Source organism: Mirounga leonina, unplaced genomic scaffold (genome assembly GCF_011800145.1).
Source record: "Mirounga leonina isolate KUSES-001 unplaced genomic scaffold, KU_Mleo_1.0 Mir_151, whole genome shotgun sequence".
Classification (NCBI taxonomy): Eukaryota; Metazoa; Chordata; class Mammalia; order Carnivora; family Phocidae; genus Mirounga; species Mirounga leonina.
Genome location: NW_023270377.1, coordinates 56,181,477 through 56,190,560, shown reverse-complemented (window position 1 = coordinate 56,190,560; position 9,084 = coordinate 56,181,477). Strand labels below are relative to the sequence as shown.

At 39.9% G+C, this 9,084-nt stretch overlaps 1 non-coding gene across 1 annotated transcript; it reads left to right on the top strand.

Annotated features, from left to right (window-relative positions):
* Nucleotides 1-3,508: 3,508 nt before the first annotated feature.
* On the top strand, nt 3,509-3,669 carry LOC118012735. The gene has a single exon (XR_004679802.1). It is a non-coding gene; the product is annotated as a U1 spliceosomal RNA (small nuclear RNA).
* Nucleotides 3,670-9,084: the final 5,415 nt, after the last annotated feature.

Genomic DNA, 9,084 nt, shown 5'->3' with positions numbered 1-9,084 from the left:
TAATAGGTTTTCAATAAATATTAGCTAAAGAAATGTATAAATATCCGTTGGCAGTTCAAAGCATAGGATTTTAAAAATAATGCTTTGTTTGTGTAAAAGTAACATATTTTGAGTTAACTAATGGTAATTGGAATAGGACACCAGTTAGCGGGTAAGTTGGATATATTGCCTGTTTCAGAGTTAAGTGATAAATCACTGCAGGATAATAACGAGAGCATATGTCTCCAACAGCTTTTCAGTAAAGGTGCGATGCTCTAAACGTAAACTAGTGGACCAAAGAGATAGTGAAGATTTATTTGCTCTCTGTTGGCAGAAATAGATTTCTTTCCTTAGCCTAATAATGAGGATGCATTAAAAATGTTTATACAATAACCTCAGTTAAAATTATAAAAAAAGTACCTATAATTAAAATGCCTACAAACCCCAAAGGGCCATCTCAGCCTTAATATCATCGAGACAGATTGCATCCCACGAACTTAGGTGTTCCCTGTATATGGTGGAAATTTAACAATGCTAATGCCATGTAGCTGTGGCCACTGAGGAGACAAGCACATTATCCCATCGGTTAATCTGTATCCATCAGTGTCTTTGTGTTTCACTCTCATATTGCTTTTGAAACGTCTGGATCTAGTGTCTTGACAAATTCTAAGTTAGGAGGTTTAAGTATAGTTTGCCCAATTTTTATTCAAAAAGTGTATAACATTCTAAATGTTCTTTCTTTAAAATTATGTTGTGCAGTTCTATCACTGTTCAAAGAAAATGTCTAATCCGTAGGGGAATGCTGAGCTCTGTGGTATCTTTGCTCATTGCTTCCTACTATAATGACCAGGCGAGCTGGATGCTGTCCGTGTCATCGAAGGAGAGCAGGATAGACATTTGTCTCTGTTTTTACTTTTAATCTTTATTGAAATATAACAACATACGATGTTATATTAGTTTCAACATTTGTCTCCATTTTTAGACTATCAGATCATTCATCATGGGACCCACTTTTTCACACTTCTTGGATTTTGAATAATTTAGTAAAATTAAGCCAATTTGCAGTTTGTTTTTAAAGGTATTATCATAGGGAGTACTGGGAATCATAATTCCAAGCTTAACACAACCTGCACTTATGCAATGAAAATGTTTTCTAACTAGACTTGACTGTTTGGATCCAATTCTGACGCTTTGCCCTATTTGAATCACCTTTGGCAGTCAAAGAAGCGGAGAAAGGAGAACTCTGGACCAAACAACATAGCCTTTTTATGCCTGAAGGTCTGATGGATCCAGGGCGCTTGAGATAGTCCCGTGTTTCTGGGAGCAATGTTGTGTTGTAGCCTCATGATGAATTTGGGGATTCACTCAGCAAATGCTTATTGTGTTTGAGGCACAGCACCGAATCTGCTAAGGCCTCAGAAAAGAATCCTTATAACTAGCATCTGCTGTACTCTCGTTAATTAAATATGTTGACCTGGGTTTGGGGGTGGCCTGAACCTAAAATCCTGGAGGAGAGATCACGCTCCAATGACACTGGCAGCTTGGGAAGAGCCACATTGAAATGAGGCAGCAGGGGTCACCCATAAAACAGGCATAGTAACAGCACTCTGTGTATCATGTTCAGTAAAATATTGGGCAAAAGAATGTATCCGGGCTTGTGTGACAGCAGAGTCTACTTGTCCCCGTCACCATATCATCTGCTTTGCCAGCAATACATTTCCAATGACTGAGCACATTATGCACAGCAGGTGGGATTAGAATGTTTTCAGGAATCTTTAATGCCTTCCTATCTTGTGAATGGTTTCCTTAGGCACATACTGATTTCAAAACATGTGCTTCCTTAAGACTACACTTACTGTGATAAGCACAGTGTAAGATACAGAATTGTTGAATTACTCTATTGTAAACCTAAAACTAATATAACTATGTTAATTATACTGGAATTAAAATTTAAAAATATGTGCTTCTTAAATACACAGTTGTTTAAGGGGCAGTCACGTTAAATGGGTACTGCAACTTTAGTGTTTGTTGCTTAACCATTGTCTCTTCCTCCCCTGCACCCCACCCATGCTCAAAAGAAGAGAGAAACAAAAGCATATTGACACACAAAGAAAACAAAAACCAAACTCCCCAAATGGTTTGGGGCACTTACTCTTGCAAAGACTTGTGGCAATTCTCAAATCCGGAATCACTATTAACTAAAAGGAAGTTTTGCACCTCTCCCCAACCCTCCCACCCTCGACTATTTGCATAGTTGTAAATAACAGAAAATCAGACACTTGCAGTAAAATTGCTTTTCTTTTTTGGGGGGGGGCGGAGGAGCAGAGGGAGAGGGAGAGAGAGAATCCCAAACAGGCTCCACACCCAGTGCAGAGCCTATCACGGGGCTCGATCTCACCACCCTGAGATCATGACCTGAGCCGAAATCAAGAGCCTGATGCTTAACCGACTGAGCCACCCAGGTGCCCCAGTAAAATTACTCTTTTAATTTTCAAAGTCTGCAAATCGTAGGGAAGGCTCTTTGCTATTGTGGTTTTAACATTACAAAGATCGAGTGAAGAATAATGGCAACAACCATAGCAGTAATGATAGCTAATACATAATGATCATGTGCTGTGTGCTAGTTACTTTTCTGAGGGCTTTTATGTATTTGCTCATTGAATACAAGTAACTGTGAAGTAGGTAGTACATTTAGCCCCATTTTATGGATGAGCACCCTGAGGGACAGAGGGGTTTAGTAATTGTCTAAGATCTCATAGCTAGTAAGCGACAGAGCTGTGTTATGGGCCCAGGCAGTCTGGCTCCAGACTTCGCATTCTTAAATACTCAACTCTTCATATGCTTTTTTGTAAAATCATTCAAGTACCTTGTTTGGCTTATGTTTTACTAATCTGGTAGCTCACCAAGAGAAAACATCTACATGCATACTTGTTTCTTTTGGGCTTAATCTTTCTTGCTTAAAAATGTCTCTTTCTGAAGCCATGCGCATGGCAAGAAATTAGAACTGTGCAAAGAATCCAGTGTCAAGGAAATCTCTCACCCAGTTGTGTTCCCGTTCACTTTCCCTAGCCGGAGGCAGACATTGTCCCCGGTTGCTTGTGTATCCTTCCAGAGATATTCTGTGCACATACGAGCTTATATTTCAAATCACTTTAAAAAAGTGGTTGAAGTTTCTGAACAGACAGCTTTACACAGCAGCCTACTCACCTCAGTGACTCCAAATGTGTCCCAGAAAACCAGGAGACCCAGACACTTAGATAATCATATTCAGTTGGGCATGTTGGCTGGGACACTCAAGTTTCTGCTGTCCCCAGCTTATGGGAAGCACAGTTAAGAAGGTTATAAATATGACATGTTTAGTCTATTGGGACCCAGGTAGACACTGTGCTCAGAACCCTTGGCCATTTACTACTTACAGCACCACCGAGGAGTGTCAGCAGAACGTGCTTCAAAGACAGTCTGTCCCAGAAGAAACACAGACCTTTTTTCCAGTGGGGACACCAAATTCTAGTTAAGATGAGGATGTGTCATACTTACCTGGCAGGGGCGATGCCATCATCACGAAAGTGGTTTTCTCAGGGCAAGGCTTATCCAGTGCAAAAAGGGGATGCTGACCTCTGCAGTTTCCCCAATTGTGGGAAACTCGACTGCATAATTTGGGGTGGAGGACTGTGTTCACACTTCCAAAAAAAAAAAAAAAAGATGATGGTCTATATGTACAAATCAAGTTAAAAATATGGGAATTTAAAAAACAACTGTTTAAAAAAAGTGTATTTTCATTGATCTAGCAAGCACACTTCTAGAAATTTATCCAAAGACTTAGCTACATGGTTGTTCATGACAACCATTTGGGAACAAACCAAAATAACCCACAACTGAGGCTTGGTTAAATAAATTACATTAACTGAATAGAGAGTCACCTAACCATTAAGAAAATGAAAAGAATATTAAGTGATATAGAAAGTTGTTTACAATACATAGCTAAGTAGAAAGAGCAATATGTAGAGAAGGATGTATATAGAACCACATTATTTATTGGATATGGGGAGTGTAATAAGAGAGAGACCATGGGCGAGAGCTAGTGGAATGATTTACAAAAATATTAACCTTTTCTAGGTGGCAATAAGGCAATTTTAATGGAGGCTTTTCAGTGTGTCTTTAAAATCTAAAAAACTTAACAGTGAATACTTTGTAGCTGTATTGAAAATAAAAGACTTTTTTAAAAAAAGTTTAAGAATAATTAATGAGCTCTTCAAGAAACCAGTTGTAGATTATTTACTAACCATTTATTTAAACAGCTTTTTCTTGGTTATAATCTAATATTTTTTTCAAACATCTGCTAGCTTGTCTCTCTCCTACCTTTGAAATTGAACCCCTTCATGATCCACTGATTAAAATAATGTGTGACCCCTTCACAATGTCTTCGGACTATTATCTGGCAGGCAATTATTGTTTTTAATTTAGATGTGTTGCCCGAGCTTTGTTGAACAGACCCCAGACTCTTTCGGTTTGGACCTGCTGATAATAGTCAGAGCGAACATTCACAGGACTTCCACCTGTCCCTTGAACTGGGCGAAGCATTTTACTAGTGGGCTCTCACCGAATCTCTAAGGGGCATGGACTACCACTGTGTTCTCTTTACAGATGCAGAAACTGAGGCTCCGAGAGGTTAAGTAACATGCCCAAGGTTATAGAGTGGATAAAGTGGAAGAGCCATTATGCCACAACTTGGGCTCTTAATCAGTATAAAAAGCTATCTTGCCACTTACAAGACTGTGCCATCTCAGATTTGATGATCGGAGGTTTTTAAAGCATCTTATAAATCCCATTTTGTAGACAATGAAATTGAGCCAGGAAGTGGGTGATGTGTACGTGCTCAGAAAGATAATCCATGGAAAGGCAGATACAATCCAGCATCCCCTGGGTCTTGTCTCTGCATTTAGGGCTAACTCACTTTTCAGGGGAATGTAAACCAGCCCGGTGTCCTGCATGGCACTGTGATGACATAAGGGGAATGTGATTTTTGAGCCACTCAATAATGGAAGAGATGGAAGTCTTCCCACCTCATCTTGCTTATTACTGATTGTGCACACAACACCCGCCCATCAAGATCATTTTCAAAAGATGATTACTTCAGTGTGCCCAGGCCTGCAGGACATAAGTACATGGGCAGTGGTGGTAAGAGCTATAATTATTCTTAATGGGAAAATATGCAGGTAATGACTTGGATGATCATGTATCTGTAATGTATGAGTTCCAAAGCCCAATGAAGTAATTAAGCAATCTGCAAACATGCAGGGGAAAAAAGCCGGAAATGAAAAAGAACTAGAATAATGTTCCTTTTGAATAACTGGCAAACTTTCTGAAAGAGGAGGCATCAACAGAAGAGCTCTTTCTAATCGATCTGTCCATCTATCTACCTGTCCGTCCTTCCACCCATCTTGCTTGCCTGGTCTTACAGGCAAATATTTTTTCATCTTGGAGTACTAAGTCTTTGTCGGGGGCCAGTTTTTCCAAGTTATCGGCTCAAAGGATAGTATTTGTTCTTTCTGGAATGTGAATTTGCATATACCTTTACCCTTATTGAGTGCATTCACTTATCTGAGTCCCTCTCTTGCTCAAGAACAATCGCAGGAGCGAGCAGGAATCGTCCTCACAGATTGGAAGCTCTGAGTGTGAATTCTACCTCCTCTACTCCATGGTTGACCTTGGTAATCAAGCTCTTCTTTAGGGTGATGATTCTTACCTCATGGGCGGGGTTCTAGGAGAAAGTGCTCCATTGTGACTGAGCTGTGAGCTGTGTACCTATCAAGTGTAGCCATTATGATTATTAGAGTAGGGGTTTCTTTTTCCTACTTCGTGAATGAAGAATGTGAGGCACAGTGATTTGTCCCAAGGCATAGAACTGGTTGGAGGCAGAAAACTCAGATTTTCTGCTTGTTTTGAGTTCAAGGTGGTGTGTTCTCAAAAAAAGAGAGAGAGAAAAAAAGAAAAAAGAAAAAGGAGAGGGTTTGGTGGTTGATCTTGGGGATGTGATAAGCCTAGAGTTGGTCTGAGCATCAGTAATAAAAGATTTTCTAACCATAGGCTCTTTCAAATGGTGGGTGTAGAGAAACTATTTGTAAACATGGAAACCAGTCCAATCAAAGGGGGTACTTTTGAGGAATACTAAACCAATATATTAGTCTTCTGAAGGATTTATAGAGTAAAAGGCAGAGAGGAAATGGCCAGATTAGGGCTGTCTAGGGAGCAATTAGCAGCACTTACCAACTATTAAAGCACTTTGTCCTTAGAGAAAACAACAGAAATTCAGAGAGAAAGGGCTTTTTTTCCCTCCCCCTTTGAAAATGCAGGCTCTCTGATTGCAGGCTTAAAGCAAAAGTGTTGCTGTGAAGTTTGCAAGAGGTTGTCCTATGATTAATTCATGCTGTAGCTTTTAAGTTTCTGTATAGTAGTATCTTGGGTTATGATTTTATCACTGTCACTAACAAAGCAGCTTCAGGCCAAGTCAGGATTTTAAGCTGGGAGACCTTGAAGAGCCCACAGAAAATGTTGACGGATGTTAGTGGTGGCCCAGTAGGTGGCAGCCTCCCCTCTGAGTTAATGCTTCGCTGTTCCCTAGCAAGAGACTTGGGAGCAGGTGGGTAGGGGGAAGCTTCTGGCTTTATTATTAAAAAAAAAAAAAAAGTCTGCTTTTTTTTTTAAGGTGCACTGGGGAGAATGGCAAATAAGGAAGGTATGGTATTAAAACTTTTTCCTCTCCTATTCATATTGGATAATTACTTGCTGGCTTCTACATACATTTAGATAAAGTGCTTCTGATTTAAGGTTGGGTTGTTTTGTATGATGCCGTGCTAAAATGCTACATGTTTCTCTCACTATTGAATATTCTTATTATTTTGTTAACATTTTGTAAAAGATACTGGCTTTCTTTAAATAAAAAGGCAAGTAAATATACTACATGCACAGATATAAACTTAGTTTTTTTGGGGAAAAAAGTTTTATTAGTGTTTCATTCAATCTGGGTCAAAAAAAATCATGAACCACCCTCCCTCCCCTACCAAGCACCTGTGAGCACTGACCTAGGGTTTGTGGTTGCAGTCACTCCTTTGGAGCCTGGTGTCCTTACATTTCATTCTGGTGCTCACACTGTCCATCATCTCATTCCTGCTCCATCCCTTGTTGTTCCTGGGCGAGGTTGGCTACTTCCTCTGTTGCATCTGAAGTTGCAGGTCCAGCCTCTTAGGCTACAGGTCTCTATATTTCTTGGATAAGGAAAAGGAAAGAAGCAGAGAGAGAGTGTGTGTGGGGGGGGGCGGGGGGGCGGGAGGTGGCAAGGAGAAGAGCTAACATTCATTGATTCCTTATTTTGTACACTGTACTAGTTACAAATATTATCTCATGTATTTCTTAAATGAGGGGACTGGAGGTAATGGGAATGGGATTGATACTGTCTCCACTTCAGGATGAGGAAAATGAAGGCTCAAAGAGATTACGTAACTTGCCCCTGGTTACTCAGCTGGTAAGAGCCAGGATATGAGATAAAAGCTTTATGTCAGGGATGTTCAAATTTATTTCTAATTCCCCCACTCCATTTTAAAGGTGTATTGGCATTTACCCTCGGGCTATGTTGAACAAGTGCTTTGTCAGCAAAACAAACCTATTGTGAATCCTTTTGCCTTAGTATGATATATGCATTTCATCTTCTTCAAATTAAAAGCCTTTAAGAACCAGAAATATGCAGTCCTGACTCTCAACTTGAACCTAAGCTACTTGTACAGTAGAATTCAGACTTGTGTGGGCATCTCTAGAGGACCTGGTCAGTTAATCTTTAAGGGTTCATTTGCATGAGGAGGAGGAGCCTAAATTTGGACAAAGACATGTCTAGAGATTGGAGGAGAAGGGTTAGCAAGAAGTCTGTTTCTTAGGATCATTCAGCTCAGTCAGAGTGATGGAATTTAGGGATTAAAAATAAAATCTGAAAGAGTCATTTGAAAACTCAGTAAGACATGTGGAGCCCTCTATACTGGGGACTCATGTTATAAAGGAGGTCAGAAAGGTATGGAGGAGAAATGTTTCTTCATCTCAGCCCCGTCCAAATGTACAGCATCAGCCATATCAGTTTTGACTTTGACTCTTTGGAGTGTCATTAGCAAATGAGAATGGGTGGCCTTATCTTGGTGAATGTGTTACAGGGAGAGAAATGTTTCATAATTGTTATTGTGGTGATGAATCAGGGAAACCCCAGTTATCCAAAGAAGAAATAATGTCCGAATGCTTTGTGTTGAGTTTGGGATTTTGAGGCAGAGGGCTCTGGGCATAGCCTCAAATTATACCACGAGGGCAGCTCTTACTTGATTTACTCAAAAGGCAACTCTGGTTCTCACCCATTTAATGGGTCTCTTGAGGTGAGATTCATGAGGAGGTAATGAGCAGACAAGAAATCTTGCTTAATTAGGTCTTCAGTTGATATTAACATGATATTAACATGATCTGTATTCCCTTTTATTCCCCTTTCCTGCCATCTAACCCATTTCTGAAGGGCAGAGTAATTAGTAGAAAAAAAGGGACAAACCTCATTGAGGCTTAGTGATGGAAATATGGGTAATGCTTTTCCAAAAATAACTTCCAGAGGGAAGAGGACATGATTGTTTTTGCCTTCAAGCATTTGAAGACCTATTTTATGAAAGAGGCATCATACTTATTTTGTATGCCTCAAGAGGTAGAACTTGGACCACTCAGTAAAAGTTATAGGGAGGGAGATGTTAGCTCAATCAATATAAGGGAGAATTAGAGACTATCAAGGCAATGCAGAGGTGGAATGGGCTGCTTTAAAAGAGTGAATTTTCTGCCATTGGAGATGTCCAAGCAGAGATCAGAAGCCACCTGGTGGGGTTATCCTAGAAAGAGGGAATAGGAAGGGTAAGAGTAGCTGACCTTTAATGTTCTTTCCAACCTTGAGATTCTGAGAGTCTATGATCATATAACTAGCCTGCCTGGATTTTACTGAACCTAGTAAAAGTATTTTTTTTTAGAGTAAAAAACCTTTTCCGATGACTGTAGGAAGTAGTCCAAACAAAACAAGAAAGCTTAAGCTTCCTTGAC